Genomic DNA, 21000 nt, shown 5'->3' with positions numbered 1-21000 from the left:
AATGGTAGCGGAGGGAGGCGTGATATGTCTTCTTGAAACCTGCAGGTATCAGTTTCGTGCTTTGATCTGTGACACCATCAAATAGAGTGCTATACAATGTTAAGATGTCATGGAACTTGTTGCGCATGAAGTTTGTCATGTGGCAATGTTATCTCGTATATATCCTCACTTGAAGCGTAGCCGCAACGTGAAGTACTTGTGTATTTAAGCTATTTACAGCACAACTCGTTTTACCACCATCTTAAATAACATAAATTATATGGAAGCCATCGCTCTAAGCGGTTGTGGTTGCTCAGTCGCTTATGTGCACTTGCATATAACGAAGTCTCTCTTTGTATATAGTTTAGCTAAGAGGCTGTCTCGCAAGAGTGTGCTTGCTCCGTTGGAGTTATTTCGGTGCTTTGGCTGATCAAATGTTTTTGTGAAAGAACTACTCGTAATTACTTATTTTCGAAGTGTATACTTACCCACGTGCAAGTGTAAATATGTATTCTACATACGCGTTGTGTAATTTTGTGGCTCCGAGCTCGAAAGATGGAACATTGATGCAGATTGCAAAAATTCAGAGAACGCAATAAAAAAAGGCGAAATACGCGATTCATGTTGCCGCTTGGCAATGGAAAGAGCTTCAATTTGCGACACATCTTCAGAGTCGGTACCTTGAGGAAGGTGTCGAATACAAACGAGACAAACTGAATTCAATCATGTCACTATAGGGTTCTCACAACGCAAAACTTCGAAGCATTTGGTCTGCATTTGCAGTTGCAGAGCTCCTGCGCTTGAAAGAGACTTTGTTACTAGGTCATGAAAAGTATGTGCTATAGGAATCTTTTCTGCCATTTAAAAGATGCATGATGAGTGTCACAGCTAAGTGAGGCTTACCTAGAAACACAGAACTTTAGGAGGCTGGCGCATTTATAAACTCCAGAAGAGAATAAGGCTTTGTCACCATTTTCATCTTTAAATGCTAGGAGTAGCAGCGCTTGACAATCTGAAGTACTTACACGAGGGTTGGTGAATATTATATTAACTAATGTTTATAAAAGATGACTAAAATATAGATTTTCTTCGGATATACTAATTGTACTTGTGTGTGTATTTTTACATCTACGGGGCTGTGGTTGTTTAAAAGGACATTTATGTTCTGCTCTTACAACACTTGTACTCAGGTATTGTAGAGCCTAATATTACACGACCCTTGTGCCGGAAGTCTGACGTAACGGCTCCATGATAAAATGTCAGGTTCTTAAGTATCCGTCAGTGAGATATTTCCTCCTGAGCCAATAACAGGGCTGTGATAAAAAAAAGGGTTATGAATGGGCCAAGTGATAATGGTGCAGGTACGGAAACTAAGCAACTCAATTCGTCTCTGCGGTAGACTAAAAAATAATTCATCTTATTCAGAGTGTTTACACACAGTCGGTGTCAAATTCATCTTCCGGGCTCTGCCACAGTGTTGTCTTGCCTGGGGGATTCTGCTTGCTGGTACCACTGTAGTTTTCAACATTTCATTCTTTAGTTTATAGTGACTTCGAGTGTATTTTCCTGCTATGTAGTGCTCACACAGAACAAAGCTCATCTCAGGCAGAATGATAAGTTCACTGGTCCTGTGATAACCAGAGAAATCTCCTTCCGTCATTGTTTTTCATTCGTGTGGGTAAGCTTTTGCCACCACCCTAGATCACCTGCAAAGCAACATGCGCCTGATAAGTACAAGGCTTAGCTCTGCAGATATATTAAGCTTCTTTTGGCAGAGGCATGAAAGTGTTGGCAAAATGATTATCTGAATATAGCACTCCCCCTAGCAGCGAAATGTAACAAGCCTGCTGCTGCGTACCAGGGATGGTACCATTGGTATGTACTTCCTCTTTCCCCCTTCTAACAGAACATCTGAGCATTTATCAAGATTTGTTCTTTCCCGTTGTTTCTGCCTTTTCGCAAATATTACACATAATTTGATTAAGCGCTAACACACCATCAGACGGGCAACAATGCATAGCTGTTTGGAAGGAATAATGAGGCAAAAAAGGCTATTTCACCTTTCGTGCGCGTATTTTTGTGCTGTTAATCTATTTAATATGTTTACTAACTGCTAGTGTACAAGAATAGTATTATCTACAAAGTGTGGTCTCGTTTACGTGCTAATGAGCCATGCTGATTAATTTCGAAGCTCGCTGACGCGTCCCCACTGCGGTTCAAGGAGCAGCGAATCGAAATAATACACAAATTTTGGGGCTGAATTTCATTCCAATACAATGCGTTAAAGCATACATGCACAACTGTCGGAAATAAAATGGGACAACTGAAGCAAGTCAAGTCGCTGGAAAAGAGATTAGTTACTCAAATCTTCTCGCTTTGCTTTGTATGGGTGCAGAGCTGCTGCTGCTGCCAAGTTGAGCACCCAGACAGCGAATATGAGGCAAAAAGCTATGCAAATTGTGTGAACATTTGCAGATGCTACCAACATTAGGTGGAGAGGTAAAAGGTAAGGCGTCTTTAACTTAACATTTTTTTCATTTAGAGCACTTCATAATAAACAATTTTTCCCAGTAAAACAAAAAAGAAAGCAAATGTACGACGCTCCATACCTTGTAGCACAAATGATCAATAGCTTCTGAGAGAGAGCAATTGGCAGCAGCTAATAATTACCATATTTCATAATATGTGACAAAATATTACGACTTAAGACTGGCTGCGTCTTTCACTATCTCTTGTCGAGCTACCGCAATCGGCCGGCGCGTACACGCGTGTTAGCAAACCATCTGTGTTGGCGCTTGTTTTGTCGCACAAAGAACAAGAAAATGATGACTAGGAGCGTCAACAGGCTCCCCACTTCAGAAGTCTAAGGGAGCCTCAGTCTCCCCTTCCACCGCCGCTCCGTGAGCACACATTGGTAAGAATGACATTTCATGCCGCATAGTCATTACTAAAGCACATTTTACGTATAAACTATCGACATATCAACAACACACTTGCTAAGTTCCGCGAGAATGAACGTTGAATGTAGCTGCACATAGCTATTCGTTAGCGGGGATTCAGAGGAGGCTGGAAGTAAGGCGCTGCCAGCCACCTGGAACAAGAACTCGATGGTTTAAGAAACCGGATAGAGTCAGTATGATATATTTGTTCGTACTTCTTTACTCCCAAGATGCATGATATATTGGTGGTTATTGCATAGGCGTACCACTGGCTTGTTATGTTGTCCTTAAGAAAGTCCTGTCCTCATAATCGTCGGTTTAGTATTAGGGAACAGAAGCGCCTTTCTATCTCATCATTTTGCGACGAATAAGTACTAACAGCTCCGTCACTCGATACCCCACTTTCAAAAGGCATCTCTGGTATCTACTAACCTGCACGCTAGCATTGCATTCGTTTAATTGTGAGAAAAAAAAAACAATAACACGCAGTTCGAGCTGCTGAATCGGGCTCATACCACGGATAGAAAAATAAAAACAGAACGTAAACGTTACACAGACGTTTTGGCAAGGCGTAGCCTAAACTCAAATTGAAGGAGACAAACACATAAGCAAGAAGTAGCTAGCTAAATCCATTAACGAAGCTGCAACAGATTCCAAAACGATAGCGAGCAAAGAGAAACTTGGTAGCCCACTGACCAGTATTATTGGGCTATTTAGCATCGCAGGAGATTATTGCAGTTTCGAAACTAGTGAATGCTGTTCTTTTCAGTGAGCAGAGGTCATCACCTTTAGCTTACTGTTGCACATCCCGTGCCACCACCCCTACGCCTACGATTAGCTGCCGCTCTTGTAAATATGAAACATGGAAGAAAAATGAAACTGTTCATAATCATAAGTGAACTATCATGGTTGCACGATCACAATTTTCCTAAAAACCACCATAGGTTGCCAATCACCACCGCTCAAAACAAGGTGCCTTCAGTATTAGCCACGAGTAGTTTGTCATTTCTTGAAATTAGCAGTCATAGTGCATAAGGAAATCTGCTTGGTGGAATCTAATAGAATTAGCCGCCATCTGACATGGTCAAAGGTGTCCGAAGATCTGACCAATCGTTACCCAAAGGGAAAATGGAGTAAGCATTAAAGGAAATCGATATACATAGGAAGAAATTCAGCAGTCAATAAAGCCGAGGAAAGCGTATAGGCGTATGTTTCGAAAATTAGCTTTGCAGTAATTTGTCTACCTACCAATTGACTGACTAAAAAGTTGAATAAACGACCGCCGGCAGGTCGGATACGAAACCACAATATACATACACCGCCAGAAATGTACAACACCGTGTTTATCACATGTGGAAACAAACGCGAAAGTCAGGAATTTGTATATAATGCGAGAAAAAAAAAGGCTTTACGAAATGTCAGGTGATTTGTTCCGAGATGAGACAACAAGAGGCAAAAAACAAATATCACCGTAACAAGATCCAAAGGCACTTTTCTCTTCATTTAATCAGCATCGCTAATGCGGAGCACAAATCACACATCTGCTCCCGGAAAAAGTTATCGTGTGTCTGCGTGGCCTTCATTAAGCATTATGCTCATCTAGAAAGCCTTCAACAAAGAAAATGTATCTAATTAGCCATTTGTATTACACTCTCAAGGCCATTGCTGACGTCTGTTTATGTCATTGGAAAAAAAATTCAAGGCGTTAGTTTTTCAAGATGTTCATTGCTGCAGAAGCCGCCTTTTAACCTTGATTTCCTGGCATCTTAAACGTCAGACATATCACACAATATATCTTAAGGACGTTAGTTTACTTAGCAAGGTTCAGGTCTGCAATGAGGCGTCTCATCTGACATCGTGCTTTTGTCGAAAATTACAAGTAAGGAGCAGAGCCGAAGGTTATATTCTGAAATGAGATTTTACTTCAATATAGATTTGCTTTCGCCTGCGCGAAGGTGTAAAAATGTTTATTTATTGTGTCGCTCAAGCGTGGCAGTGGAAAAATGTTTTCTTTATCTGAGTAAAGAGTCTGAGCTCGCAAAATAATCCAGAATCAAGCTGTGCCCTTTCGCACGTGTTCTTTTTGGTAACCGTGGAATCTGGATTGGCTTGGCTGCAATCGTTTAAGTACTTCGTTGCACAACCACTCTAGCAGTGGCTGGAAAGCCAGCTGTCATTAATTTTCCTTTTTGAAACGCCAAATTTTTTGTCCTTTCATAAAGACATTGGTTGTGACAGGACGAAGGTTTTACCTAAACAGCACGTACGAAGGCTACCAGAAGGTACATGATAAAATATTTTTTTTTGCCGCTACTCTGTCAGTTAAGGAGAATGTTAAGAAACTAACGTAACATTTCCAACCTCAGTATTTTACTTTTTCATTGTAGTTTTATTTCACTAACACAGTGTTTCTGTCCAGCACAGTTGGAACGTGCAGCACACTGCATTGCATTTACACCATAGCCTTCCTAGAACGGCAGTTTCTCCTTTTCGCCCGGCGGCAGAGAGCGGTTGGTTAAGTTTCGGCTGCCGTGGGCATTTGTCAGTGCCAGACGTTTGCGGTGCACTTCATACTGGCTGGGATGTGTAAGCAGGGATTAGCTGCCACCAAATGGACATAGCGTGTTCTCTGATTGCCAAATAGGCAACGGGCAGCCACTACTATTGATACGATAGTGTGTCTTGTTCTTGTTATTCAATCAATTTGTTGTTGCGCCTATACAACAGCAACTTCTGAGTGGTGGGTACTCTACCCTTTCATTTTGCTCGGAACACTTGTGTATCAGCCATCAATGTCATCCGTCAAAGCTTTGCATTCGCTTGTACTAAGTGTGGTGTGCATACTGTTACGTCATTCTTCATGTGTAACTGTCATGAACTTGAGCCCTCACGTTCGCTGTTCTCTGTCAGTCACTCTATGAGACATTGCACTTCAAGATCCTGGTGATTTTTTTTCACTGCATTGTCGTCTTTTATTGCCCTCTGTAAATAAAACACGCTTGTTGTAACCCTGAACACGATAAATATGAACCGTTCTTTTCTCTTCTGTGGACACAAGTGGCAGCTTTGGCGCAAGTGTGCCCTGACACGAGGTAAAAGAAAACCAAACAACGACTAAAGGGAAGCCTCGGCCCGCGAGCCATTGTTTCGACAAGAGAACATATCTTCGTCTGGACACTAGTCTTTGCCCCTCTGTTATTGAAACGTTGACTTGCGGATCGAGGCTCCCTCTTCCATCGCTTGTTCGGTTTTCTTTAACTTCAGGTAGCGGTCTTCTTCACCTCGTTCTCACACTGTGACGAGGTTGTATCGCTTACTCAAGATTAGGTCGAATACAGATTTTGAAATTATTTACCCCCAAGAAGCTAAGCCCCAAACCACTTTATAGCTAGCGCAAATCGGAAACCAGTGGGCATACAAGGCGGAGCTGTAAATCGGGTCCCGCGCTGCCCCCATACCAGGTCTATGCTGAAACCATCCGGAAACCGCGGCGGTAGAGCTCAAGGCAGGCTTGTCTCCAAATGCTGATGGCTACCCTTTCTTGCGGTTTCTATTATTTGCTATCATTTTTTTTTTTTAGAAAGAAAATTTAGCGTAGAGAAACCTGAGAGGACAACCTTACATTTCGCAGTTTGCATAGCTAACAAGTTGCGAACTATGCCGCGGCTCTGTTGCACGGAAACGTGCTTGCAATCGCCGATTTGAGGCGAGTGTTTCCTGTCAGTCCTTCATACTCTTGCCACTATACGAAATCAGCGGAAGAAAAGTGGCTTCAGTGGTTGTAGAAGAGCTGGCGATAATGAGGTGCATTGACTGCTAAGTCCTGGGAATAATGATTAAAAATTATCCAATAAGACATTTATGTGGAGTGGAAGGTACGAAACGTCCCTATAAATTTATCGCAACACAGTCTCAACTCATGCACTTTCTCGATACCGATCACCATGCACTGAATCTTTCACAAGCCTATTGCTAGAATTAGTCCGCCTCTATCACGTGCGCACGACATGCACCCACGCTTGAGAGCACCCGAGGCCGTACCATGTGTGCGCAGTCGACCAAATTCCAGCCGGGCAACTTGTGAGGAGGAGGGGACTTTTATTTAGCAATTTTCCTCCACCTCGCAGAGTCGGCACAATGTCTGTACGTACTGCACAGGTACCCTCGTCAATGTTCTTGCTATAAATTTTGTCATTGCTTCCCCTAGCCTATATCATGTCTTTTGTAAGCTTCAAAATGGCAGAGTGGGCACAATTAGGAGCACGTCAATACACAAGACACGACGACGAATACTTTTTTTTTCTTGTTCTTTCGATACGAAACTCCTCTTTGCATACGTTGGTGCCAGAGGGCTTGCGCATACATAAATTTCGGTGAAGATACTTTATGAAAACAAGGAAACTACGCTCTCGAAGGTAAAGCTGCCTCAACAAAGAAAATGGCTTCACGTTTCTCAGTGTGCCTCAAGTACCGCAATTAAGAGGCCTGCAGTTTTCTGCCAAATTGGACCGATGCATCAATATCTGCTCGATAACTTTTGGAGAAGTGCGAAAGCCCGCATGATCCGCTCAAAATAATAACACGAATAACGTTCCGTTCCAAAACTCTGGCAGCGCGGTTTGACGACAAAAATATCAAAAGCTCGTATTGTGGCGAAACGACGATCTCTCCGACATTGAAGTTACTCCGCGGCGATTGTATTCTTGAGCGCATGTATCCAAACCAACTCTGAGCCAACAACACATTTCTCCTTGTATTCCCACTCTAAAAGGCTCTGTAAGTCCGCACAACTTGTTTGTTGCAGTCATGAGGAATATTATGGAAAATGCCGGGCGCTTGCCAAAAGGTGAGAGAATGCAGTACGCTAAGCAAGCATTTAGAAATTCTTTCCAAAACACTTATGCGCAAGCGCACGTCTGAGGTAGATAGCTAACACGGCTGCAATATGTTCTGCTACAAGAGGAGAGCGTGGTCAAAATTTCCGGCGTCCTCCAGTACGGCGTCTGTCATAGCCTGAGTCGCCTTAGGACGTTAAACCCCACAAACCGAAACCGAAACAAGAGGACAGCGCCACCGGTGGCACTTCGAAGGTTGACTAGAAGCATGAATCGAGGCTTGATTTTGCAGCTCCGATTCATGCTCGACTTTATTAATGCGAGAGCATTACTTCGCTATGTTCACACATTTTGGTCTGCAGACTGTGTCCGCAGGCCGCGTCCGCTGAACGCATCCGCAAAATCGTGTCCGCAGCAGTTGTGAGTAATTGAGAAGTGGTAGAGATTATAGAGTGGTTTAAATCGATAGAAGGTAACATAACGTTGTGTCCGAAAAAATAAATAGGCAGTAAGTTAATTAGGTAATTAATTAGAGGCAGAAATGTAAAAATAAAGGCGAAATTGGTTTCATTAGCCAATTGCTTGGCGCCACATTTGAATGTATTTAATACTAAGATAGTTAATTAAATCAGTCAAATAAGGGGACGTCAAGGTTAGGCAATTAATTACAGGCAAAAATGCAAAAGTTGTCCGCAGCTGTTGTGAGTAATTGAGAAGCGGTAGAGGTTAATGAGTGGTGTAAATCGATAGAGGTTGACGTAATGTTATGTGCGAATAAATAATTACGTCAATAAGTTAGTTAGGTAATTAATTAAAGGCAAACAAGCAAGATCGTGTCCGCAGCAGTTGTGAGTAATTGAGAAGTGGTGGAGGTTAATGAATGGTATCACTCGATAGAGGGTGACCTAATGTTGGGTCCGAAGAAATAATTATGCCAATAAGTTAATAAGGTAATTATTTAAAGGCAACAAATGTAAAAACAAAGGCAGAAATGGTCTCATTAGCCAATGGCTTGGCACCACATTTGAATGTATCAAATACTAACATACTTAATTAAATCAGTCAATTAAGGTGACGTCAAGAATGTGACGTCACGCAACTCAAAGTAGAGCTGAAAAAGGGCGTAGGAAGGGATTGACGAGCAATTTAAAAGTACAAAAGACTAAAATGGGTAAACAAGAAGTGAATAAGCAACTATAAGCAACTAACTGCCAACGTTACTAGAACCAGCTTCAGTTTGAAAACTCCCCGCTTCCGCTATACATCGCGGGCGGCGCCCGGTGGTTTCCCGGGGTAGGCGGCGGGGTGGTCGAAACCGGCTTCTAGCTGACGCTGTGGAGCGGCAGCGAGAGCTGGTGCGGAATAGGTGAAGGACCGCGTTTCGAAGTATGAATTTGTCTAAAGCAATATTTCGCGTGTGGATTTTCATTTTTCAGCAGCTGCGACCGTGGTGGTCGCAAAAAGATTAGTAACTAATGCAAAATTTTGCAAGCAACCATTCTTAAGGCTGAGCTACACGAATGTACGCGAAACATCACGCAAATGCGAGCGCGACGGTGGGACGCGTCGCGCGAAGCCTTCGGGTGAACAGCAATGCATGTGCCGCTTGGCTCGTCGCCCGGATCTGCCGAAATAAAAAAATTTCGCTCGTTCGAGTGAATGCGCGATCATGAAGTGGATACGCGGCAGTGACGTACACTCAGAGTACGTCACTGCCGCTCATTTCGCATGCTTTATTTTTTGCAGTGTTGCCTTATGATCGTGATTTGCCGCATAAATTTCTAGCATTGCACCAACAATGGTGCAAGGATTCAACGAATGTCTAATCTAAGCAAAAAAAAAAAAAAAAAAAGAAGCTCACGCGACCACTTGTATAGCGCAAGTTAACACATGTTAAGCGCTTAAAACTCAATACGGTGTGCTCTAAATACATTTTGTTTTGCTTGTTGTCGCAAGATAATTGAATTCTTGCAATTGTTCTGATTGTTGTTGCATTTGCAAATAAATTTGCGGTGTATTGCATCATAAAAGGATGCGTACTATGCCATCAACACAGAGCCTCGTCGCCATTTCGCGTCGCAGTCGGTTCATGCTGTCGCGTGCATGTATATCTTCCCAAGTAGGCGACCGAGCGAACGATGATAGCTCATATGTAGCTCAAGTTTTAAGGTGTAGCAGCAGCGCGCGCGGGACGTTAGGCTTATTTTCGCCAATCGGGAAGGCGATACTTTTCTGGTAAATTTTGCGCGATTTGTGGTAACAATAAACAGCCAGAAGGCCTGCGTTTCAGCAACTGGATGTTTCTGCGCATTTTAATTAAGACATATTGTCTATATGTTAAAAATTTTACCGCAGGCTTTGCAGTTAAACCGCGTTTTCCCCGCCACACTTGGCAATTGCAATAGTGAAGTGTGAAAATAGCGGCATGAAAAACTGCCGGTCATGCAATTTGGCAGAATCAATAGGGACTATTCCCAGTTGTTGGTTAAGTAATGTGAAGTAAAATGAGCGTGCATGCATATGATAAATAGGCAATTTTAATAAACAGCATTACAGGTTTCTTAATTACCCGCGCCGTGTACGGAATGTGTGTACACAATTTTTCCGCAGTGGCTGTGTAGAGCTTATGCCAATATGATTGCGCTGGAATAATTGTAGTTCTCAGCTGTAACCTCTTAATTAGTATAATTGTGAATATATTTAAAGCTGATTGTGTTATAATTTATTATATTTATTTTAATCGTGATCATACTTTACGCTCCATCATTAAGTCATATATTGTTCGATTGCTTATGTAAAGTGTACTTGCGCTAGACTGACTTCAGCACTTATTTAGTTGACGTTAATTAGTTATCTGCGGTTAAAACCTCCACTTCATGCTTCAGCATGAAATCCTATTTCGTTGGATAGCTTATGGGGAATATAATTGCACCTCTCTATTGATTTTCGTAATTAGTTTGCTGTGATTAAATGCGAGCGTTATGCTACAACAAGTCATATCTGTTTGGAAAACTTGTAGCGGATACGATTGCCCTGCAATAATTTTCACTACATTATTTGCACTACACATGCTGCATCGCGCTGTAAACAGAAAGCGTGGCAAATTGGAGAGTGATGGAAGCGTGGTCAAATGTGAACGAGCGCGCTGTGTAGTACACCTTCTTTGTCCTTTCAAGTTGTTCACACCGCGCACTGACTTTTTTTCAGAAATTTCGGTAAGTAATGAGCCCAGCATGCGCGGAATGGTCTTTTAGCGCGCGATTTAGTCGTCTATTGACTGGGTGTGCATAATAACATAGAGAGAGGGACGTTCAAGCACGGAAAGGACTTCTCTTACACACGGACACCCGCATGCTTTCAAAATAGCTCATAGGCAGAGATAATAAAGTGGTTCGTTTCCTATCCTTCTCGCAACCGTTATCAGGTGCAGTGGCAACTTTGCGCACAAGGCCGCCCACATGAGTGGAATATGTTACCTCAGCGAACTATGAAAAAAAAAATCAAGAAAATATGAATACTAAATGCATTATTTCTGGAGCCGCTAGGGTTCCACTTCATCAAGCCAGCGCTTCTAACTCGCGCGCGCCGCGGAAATGCCTGCAGCCGCCGGCAAACGCGCCGGTGCGATGAAGTCCGATTCGACTGACGCCACCCGCTGGTCAAGGCAGCGGCGGCGCCGCGCGGCGCTCCGGAGTTTTTAAACTTAAGCTAGTTCTAGTAACGCTGCCAACAGCAGCATCCGTGCTTTCGCATTACCCCAATGCAGATTCTGCAGTGCTCTTTAATTTTTTGTTACGCTTTCTGACTGCGAAACTTCATTGTTCATGCAACCGCGACTGTTCGCCGCTAACGTGTGATCTATACGCCGCATTGCTCGTCTTGCGTTGCTGACAAAAAAATAAGTAAAAATGATGTGGCAGCGCGCAGGAGCTGGCGGTCAACAAATGCACGAATTTTCAAATGCTAACAATGACGCGCAGCTTAACCTACCTCCTAAAGAGGCATCGCTGCCTGCCGCAGGCCACCGGTGCTAAGGGTTACACCGTCCATTTTATTTTTTTTTCGGTTTTCTTCTGGCATGGCCTCGCCGGACCACACCGAATCCACAAGCGACGTTCCCGAAGAAATGGACCTGCAGGCACCAGGAACCTCGGCCGCCCCATCAACGCCGGGGACTCCGACGGGCAATGCGGTCGCCGTTGGCATGCCTCAAAGGATGCTGCTCCTGCCGTGCACAAACCCCTTCGCTCCAATCGCGAATCTCGAGGGCCACAACGGCACTGAAGGCAAGTGCGAAAACTCTTTTCATGAAGCTCGCTTCATTTCTACCGCGCCAAACGGACAGAAACGAGGGCGAGGCTCGTTCCCGTTGACGGCAGACCGGCAGTACACTACCCGCAATATGTTCAAGGAATGTCCACAGGCGACAGGCGACAGGCGCAAGTCAAACGCTGTCTACTCCGATTAGTTCTCAGGGCGAAGTGGACACCTGGAAAGCCGTTACTTATAAACGGAAAACAAATATCCGTACGAAAGACACGGTGACGCCGATCGATAGGGCCGCACGAAAATACCAGCACACCATCATTCTTCGCCCTAAGCAACCGTGCCGAATCAAGGATGAGCACTTTATACAGATAGACAGACTCATAACGCGCCATATTGCGGCTCATCTCAGACTCTCTGAGGAAGATACGTTACCGGGGTTTTCGGTCCGCTACTTCAGCCACAGCAACCAACTCGTTGTTGACGCGTTGGAATCGGAGGTGCGGAATGCACTTCTCGCTATAGAATCCCTGACAATCAATGGAAAGGAGATGCCGTTTCAAACATACGAAATCACAGATCGTAATCAAGTCAGAGGAGTCATTAGAAACGCTGGTGATATGACTTCTGAGGAATTAATCAGCTATTTGCAATGCCGCAAGTGCAAAAGCCTGCAAGCGCGCCCACTTTAGGACATAGGCACTGCCATAACTTTTGAAGGTAACAGCCTACTTTACAAAGTCGGACTGCGGTCATTTACGTTCCGTGTTTTTCCGTACCATCTGCGAGTTGCGGTTTGCGGTATACGTCACAAGATTGGACATCGCAAGGAGCGAGCGATGTCCTAACGTGGGGGCAGCAAGATGCTCCACCTGCGGTTTGCGGCAACACGAAGAGGGTACGCCATGCCCGAACGCAGAACCAAAATGCCGGAACTGCAGTGGTTCTCACTTGACCATGGCCAAAAACTGTACAAAATGGCAACAAGTTAACACACAAATTGGGCAAAAGCAAAAGCGTAAACCGGCTAGAAAGCAGCGACGCAAGAAAGGGCAGGCGCAGGGGCGTCAGCACAGCCAACTCAAGAAGCAAAGGAAGAAAACTCGTCCAAACCGGTAGCCCGCAGTTTCTACACCGGCCCACCGGCAGCCGTCGCACACTCTGAAAGCAGCGAAAACACCCACGCACAAGCTGCTAAATAGGCGAAGGGACAGATAAAAACTAGTTGTGAACATGTGTTATCAGTTTCAACTTCGCCTCGCGGGCTCGCCAAGCATTCTGCTTCTGAAAGATCAGCAAAGTCGTCTCGAAAGGAAGTAGCTCAGCTAGTGACAGAGGTCTCACAGCCCCGCGATAATACATATCTTCCCACTCCAATGACACCCCAAGATTTCGAGCGGCGTATTCAACAGCTAATGGCACAATTAGAGCAGTCTATCCTGCAAAAAGCCCAAGAACTTATTAGTCGGGCCATAGAAACAAGCGTCCACACAATTATGGAGCGTCTTATACTTTCGGGTACGTTCCCTTTTGGCACTACTCATCCGACAATCGCGGCAGCACCCGCTCTGCTATACTCTTCAGGCAGCACCAAACTGCGGTGCCTCTAACGCCACACAGCCTCACCATGGCTAGTTCTTCAGGACCATTGCCGTGGGGAACCGTCCCACAGTGGAATTGTTCGCTTCGCAGCATGAGGGCGGACCGCCCGGTTCCTCAGCAAGCAAGACGATAAGTGTACATTAGTTATCGCCCTTCAGGAGGTCGACGGTCCCGTGCTACGAATAATGGGCTAAGACGGATACGCCCCGTCTGAAGAGCTCGCTGCACACGCGAAAACCGCACTGTACGTGCGGAGAGCAGCAGTACACGTGCAGCTAGACACGCAACCATGGTGCAACACTTCCCTAAGCGTCGTTGGTTGTCGTGCACAAGTCTCACCAAACGTGCAATCCTCGTCTTCTCTGTTTACATTATTCCCTAAAATACGAGGGATAAGGCTAATCACGCACCTGCTGACCGCAGCTTTATCTCCCATTTTAAAAGGCTTTATCCGCAAGATATTCTAGTCCTATGCAGGGACGTTAACTCTAAGCATACCGCATGGGGATACAACACATGCAGCCGGCTAGGAAGACGTGTCATGCAAGAATCCTCAGGGTACGGGCTGACACTTCTCAACACGCCCCAAGCACACACTCGCCTAGGACAGACATGTCACCAAGCAGACACGTCACCTGATCTTACCTGGAGCACCCGTCCACAGCTGTTTTGATGGGAAGTGTTACGACTGCTTGGGAAGTGACCATTTCCCGATACTTATACATTTTCGCACAGGTCACGTCAACATGAAGATGAAGCCAGATGCCACTACGAGGCTAAGCCATATCACAAAGTGGGATAAATAGCGTGAGGTACAGGGGCAGCAGTCTCCAACCAGGCACATTAACCAGCTGGTATCCCAGTTATGCGAAGCTAAGAGGAGAGTCATCAAGAGCCTCCGGGTTTCTTCTGACCACCCTGTGCCTGATTAGTATTTGCTTACCTTATGGAATAGAAGGCGTCGGATTCTCGGTCAATACAGGTGGTCGGGCCGTGCTGCATATCACAAAAAGAGGTTATGTAACATACAGCGCTCCTTAGAAAAGTATGCTAATAATCATCATCATCAGCCTAATTATACCCACTGCAGGGCGAAGGCCTTTCCCATTTTTCTCCGCTTAACCCGGTTCTGTGCTAGCTGCATCCACTTGACCCCTGCGAACTTCTTAATCTCATCCGCCCACCTAACTTTCTGCCGCCCCCTGCTACGCTTTCCTTCCCTTGGAATCCAGTTTGTTACCCTCAGCGACCATCGGTTATCCTCTCTTCGCACTACATGTCCTGCCCATGTCCATTTCTTCTTAATTTCTACTAGAATGTCGGTAACTTGAGTTATTTTTCTGACCCAGTCTGCACGCTTTCTATCTCTTCAGAAAAGTATGCTAATAGGCTTGCTCAGACCGCTGGATAAAACTGTTTAACTCCATCAGCGGGCAAACTCACACGTGTAACGTATGGGCCATCCTGCGTTCCCTCCTCGACCTGAGCAAGACTATTATAACAATGGGGCGGCGCGCGTGGCCCTCCGAGAAGGAATGAACGCTAAGTAACTCGCCGAACAGGTCGCTCAAGTGCTCTTCCCGCAGACGCCTTGCTCCTCAGAGAAGGATGAGCCTTCCGAGGACAATGATCCCCTTAACAAGCCCTTCACCATGCCCGAGCTGGAACATGCTCTGCAGCACGCTAAGCACGTAGTACTCCGGGAGCTGATCAGGTCTGCTTGACCCATCTACGTAATTTACCCCCCGAATATAAGCAAGCTCTCCTAGAAGGGTTCAACCAAATTTGGGATGCCGGGGTATTGCCCACCTCTTGGAAGTTCTCAATGGTGAAACACATCCCAAAGCTTGGCAAGCCACCACATACCTTATCCATTATCCAACCTCCGTCCTATCCCTTAACTTCATGTGTCTGTAAAGTAATGGAGATCATGGTCAACACACGCTTAATGTGCTACCTTGAAGATCACGACCTTTTGGCCCCCGCAGAGTATGGATTTCGCCCTGACTATCTACACAAGATGTACTTCTCCGCCTCAGAGAGGACACCCTCGACCCTAAATCAGTGCACCCACGGGTTGTTGTCGGAGTGGACATACGCAAGGCCTTTCACGGTGTGTCCACAACACCACAATCATTACAAAAGATCGTGACCTTGGACAGAGAGGGAAAATATACAGTTTCATAGCTGGTTTCCTACATGGGCGTAGCTACTAGGTCCAAGTTGGTCAGGACACCAGTTCTATCCACCCCAACTTAGTAGGCGTTCCTCATGGTTTGGTTATCTCCACAACACTGCTTAATATAGCTATGCACCAGCTACCGAAGCGTCTTGCGGACGTACCGGGCTTGAACCATGCTGTTTATGCTGACGACGTCACCGTGTGGACACTTCTGGGGTCCATCGGCGAGCAGGACGATGCCACAAAATAACGGCTTGAGGGGCTAGTTGGTGCTGCATAATACCCAGAAATGTGTCGCAACAAACACAAACAAGCGAAGAGACACAACACGTGCGCGTGTGTTGCGTCTCTTCGCTGTGTTTGTGCTTGTTGCGCCACATTTCTGAGTAGGAGGATGCCTTACAAACAGCACTTGATATCATTCACGACTACGCCACGGATACTGGTTTACAGACTGCCCCAGATAAAACTGAGGTTTTCGTCATTCACGGTTGCCGGACCACCATAACCAAACAGGAGGAGAAGCTGTCTTTTAAACTTCATTGGAAACCAGCCCATCGCACGAAAGCAGACCATCCGAATACTTGGCATGCACTTGGGCGAGAACTGTAGTGAGAACAGTTGGGTCCAACGCGTCACAAAGACTGCAAAACAAATTTTGCACGTTTTGCGAAGAATCAGTAATCGCACCCGCGGAGTACACGAACGCGAAATGCGGCAATTCGCAGAAGATTTTCTCGTCGCCCGCATCATGTACGGGCTGTCGTATCATCCTACGAACCGTAAACAACTTTTCGCGCTTGAGCGCTTACTTAACGAGGCCAGACGCATCGTCACAGGACTTCCGATGTACACATGCCTTGATGCGCTCAAGAGCTGCAGCAGGCTTAATCACTTGTCAGAGCTCCTCGAAATCCACACCCATACGCAGCAGACGAGGCTACGCGGCATAAACGCCGGGCGGCACACACTATTGCTCCTCGGGCACATGTACGCACATTGTCTGCTTTGCCCAGCAAGACACCGCCATTGAAAACCACGTCACTCACTGAAGGGAAGCCGCTTCCACTATACATATGGATACGCATCAGCAAATGCGGCGCCGGGCTTATGCCAAGAGGCATGATAAGGCTACAAGCTCACTCCGCTCAACTGAACGTGTTGTGTATACGGCCGCTGCACTGCCTGCGGACGGCAACAACCACACTTGCTACGACACTGCGTGGTACGACCAGACAACCGAGAGTCAGGGCCGCGGCAGAAATGCCATTCAGTACTCGAGGTGAGCTAATGGCCATATTAGACTGCTTGGAATCGGCTCACGCAGGTTCTTCTGAAACTGACCCTATTTACCATCGTGTGCACACGGACTTACATGCTGCCTACCGGGCATGCGCCAACATTCTCTACACGGGCTCAGTAATGCAGAAGATCAGGCATAACGCACGCCTGCTTCGCAAACGCGGTCAACACGTTAGCATCCACTGGGTCCACGCGCACTGCGGTATATCTGGAAACGAGAAGGCTCATAGACAAGCACGCGCTCATCTCTCTACGGTGCTAGCCAAAGCTTCCGATACTCTTCCCCCTTCCGCCGCTATCACACCTGAGGTTGCAGATCCGATCGCGGAGAAGCTTGTGATGAAGCTTTATCGCACCGCCTACCTCATGGCAGTGGGCAACGCGCTCTCTATACCTGCACTTCCCCCGATGGTATTCAAGCGACGAGAATCGGACCTGCTGCGGCGGATTCAAATAGGCACCATTCTTACTCGTTTCTTGTTGAATCGCTTTCATCGGGGTGACACGACGCCACCTGTATCTGGTTCCTGCTCCAGGTGCAACTGCAGTGCGGATCTGAACCACCTGTTCTGGGAATGTCCTCTCTACACACCATCTCGTCTTCGAGCCCTGGCCACCGTTAAGCGTTAAGCGGGGACCATGGCCTTCTTCTGTCTGGACCTGGGCCTGCCCCGATACCTTATCTCGAGATCGTGCCATCGAGCTCTGGCCGGCACTCCTCATGTTCGTCCAGGACTCGGAGGCGCCGCTGGTCGGCGACCGGCTCCGCAGTGCTCACGAGATGCACGCAGCCTCCACTTAGCTGCCTCCAGGAAATTTGAATGGAACGGAGGCAGCCTTACCCCTTCTCCTCTACAATAACCCCCCCCCCCCCCCCTTCCACTGTAGCGCCTTCGGCGCACTAAAAAAAGTGGAATAAACGTCGGTTCAATCAATCAATGACACACAGAAACAAAGGAACCAAAGATATGTGAAGACTAAGCGTTCATCAACGAGTGTATTTTCCAGGGCACAAGTGGCGCTGTTGGGATGGTGTCATGCCGTCGGGAGCGACTTTGTAGTCAAGTTTATCAATACGCCATACAGGAGCTTGTGAGCGCCACAATAATGGCGTTAAGAATCGTGTTCTCAACTATAGACAGCCGTCCACTCGCGAGCATGTAACTGTGAGTCATCGTATAAAGTGTCGTAGCTTGTAATAGCCATTCACTGGATAACTCGCCCCGTGGCGAACGAAAGAATGATGACGCTGCACGATGTCGCCTTTTATGAAAGCGCACAGTTTAAGAGTAAACCAGTATCGACACTGTCTTCAGGAGAGGGAAATATTTAGGCACATATAATTCACATGCTAAGCAAGCAACACGAACAAAGCAAGCGCTCCACCCGCTTAAACGAGATGATGGCCCTGAATACAAAACTGCACTGGCATCGGGAATAAATATGTTGGAAACTTTGGCACAGTGACGGTTGGCACTGTAGAAAATTGCGAACCGCTTCGACACTAGCCGACCTCCTGTCGTGTCTCGCGATTCCTCCGCAACGGTGTTGTGCTATCGGTGGGCCTCGCGGGATGGAGAGCACTGTTTTATTCCAGAATGATAGGTCAGCGAAAGTGCAGTGTTGCACCTTGGCCTCATGATACCACCTAAAATTGAGAAACCAGGTCTATTGTGGTACAAAGCTGGTCACTGTGACGAGGTTTGGTCTGCTTTTTACAGGCATCCCCAACGAGAAACTTAGCATGGGCTTCCCTTTGTTGAAAGTATCTCAAGGGTATACAAGGAGCTCGTTGTGAGGAAAGCACAATACTAGAATTTAGTCCTTTGCCGCATCGAGGAAATGAACTGCGCTCATCCGATGGGCGAAAAGCATACAATCACGCTCAGCGCAGGCATACGCACACCCAAGCCGACGCGCTCCGCGTGCCGCGCTATCCTCATTGGCCACTTATATGTCATCAGCCAAGTACTTTCTCTGTCACCTGCTGCCCGTTCAAGAAACTTGTTTTGTGAGTCATGGTATCACTCGACGAGTAAAACGTCACGGACATTGAGGATGAAACACCGGTTTATTCCGGGACAACAAAAAGTACTAGAAGGTGCTACATAGGCATTGTAGCAAAATAAATAGGAAATGAATATAATGGCGCTTACAAGGCGGGTTCGAATCCCAAAAAACGAAGCTTTTCGCTAACGGTAAGTAAATAACATAGCACAGCACAAGAGGGGTTGCGGGGGAAGCAGCCACACACGCCAGGTACCGCAACAATCTCCGTTTCGGGGCTTGTGTACGGTACGTCTCCGCTGCAGAGATTTGGTCCGAGAAAGTCACGATGGGCTGCGACGGGCCGTCGCAACAACGGTGCCCGCCGGCAGCGTGTCCTAATGCAGCCGCATTCCTCCACCATTAGATCTAGCATAAAGCGTGCCACATTACTATAACATACAAGGAAAACTAACACCTGATGACGTTAAGGCAATCGTTCGCTATTTCAAGGTGAAAGCCTTTAATGGCTCATGCTCGCGGCCGCGATCTCGTCCGTCCGTCCATCCGCACGTAACGCTTTTGTTAAGTAGGAAGTAATAAAGATAGAAGAAAAAATTGTTGCATGAGATAGAGGAGAGAAAAATGAATCTAGAAGCCAAGTTTGATAACTGTAGAGTAATTAGCTAATTAATTTTAGTCCAAAATGTTAAAATTGCGTCAAAATAGAGCGGACGTCGATATAGCCACGTCATCATATAATGTTTATGCATGACGTATTTCCCGTCACACTACGTCAACCAAAGCATTCGCAATACAAGCGTAAGTGCTTCCCTTTCTATCACCTATACATCTGTTTTTCCTCCACAATTACTTATAAATACCATCCAGACATCATGAATAGTGCTGCTAAAATCAGTTTTAACGCTCACGTCATTTTTACGTCACCGTAAAAAAAAAAACATTTCGACAGACCGCATTTTCACGCCACAAATTTGAAACATGTGACTGTTCTGAAAAGCAATCAGAGAAGTAGCATGGCTCCGAACGGCCGCCATTTGTGTCGAAAATAGGGCCCCTGGTGCCTATCTCTCGGGCCGAAGCGTACGCTTCTTTGTTTATCTGCTAGGTCCCGTATCAACACATTCGAGTTGACACTCAAGGCAGTTCGCGATGCGCTTTGTTTAGTCCCCTATCAGAGGCTGCACTGCTAGTGGCGTCCGCGCGTCGTCTTCCCACCGGAAGCTATAATAAAGGTAAGTAAATTTCAGGTGGGGTGACCAGAGTTGGTGAAGGTTACGAAAACTCGAAGGCTTTCTTCTTGCACCAGATGTGCAATGTCAGAGACGGCCTTGTGACGACTTCCAGCAAGCATCAGCATCATTGGTGACTTCCACCCTACCACACCCCTTTTGGATTTACCGGTATTAATAGCCTTCTCCTGAGACATCTGTGCCAGCAAAAAAGTACGAAAAAAATAAACAAGCAAAGAGCAGTGACCCGAGCGACCACAATTGGCCTGCCAAACTACGGACTCTGGCATACAATTTGACCCCGTGCACGAATCCCTCTCAAGCAGAGAGAGAGAGAGGAGAAGAAAACAACCGCTAGAACGCAATTTTTCTTTTCTCCCCGTGTCGCCTACACGTCGAAATTAGAATTCAACGAGATGATCCTCAATGCTAGTTTGGCGTTGCCATATCGACGTACACATCGCGTACTACTTGGCGCTCTGCCCCGCGATAGGTTACCAACAGTGGCCTTCGCCGGTGCGAGCGCGACATTTAGTTTAGCGCTGCCGCTTACCGCGGCCGTCCACCGCTACCACGCACCGTCAGCACAGCCCGCGCTCATTGGTGCCAGCGTGCGGCGTCCGCCGAAATTTGACAGGAATGTGGCACCATCTGTC

At 46.3% G+C, this 21000-nt stretch overlaps 1 pseudogene; it reads left to right on the top strand.

The window, feature by feature from the left end:
• Window positions 1–16515: 16515 nt before the first annotated feature.
• On the top strand, window positions 16516–17907 carry LOC146203848 (uncharacterized; annotated as a pseudogene).
• Window positions 17908–21000: the final 3093 nt, after the last annotated feature.

The sequence above is a fragment of the Amblyomma maculatum genome, chromosome 1 (genome assembly GCF_055883805.1).
Source record: "Amblyomma maculatum isolate TAMU_Amacu chromosome 1, ASM5588380v1, whole genome shotgun sequence".
NCBI lineage: Eukaryota > Metazoa > Arthropoda > Arachnida > Ixodida > Ixodidae > Amblyomma > Amblyomma maculatum.
The sequence above is the reverse complement of the archived record's forward strand: the minus strand, read 5'-3'. Positions and strand labels throughout refer to the sequence as shown.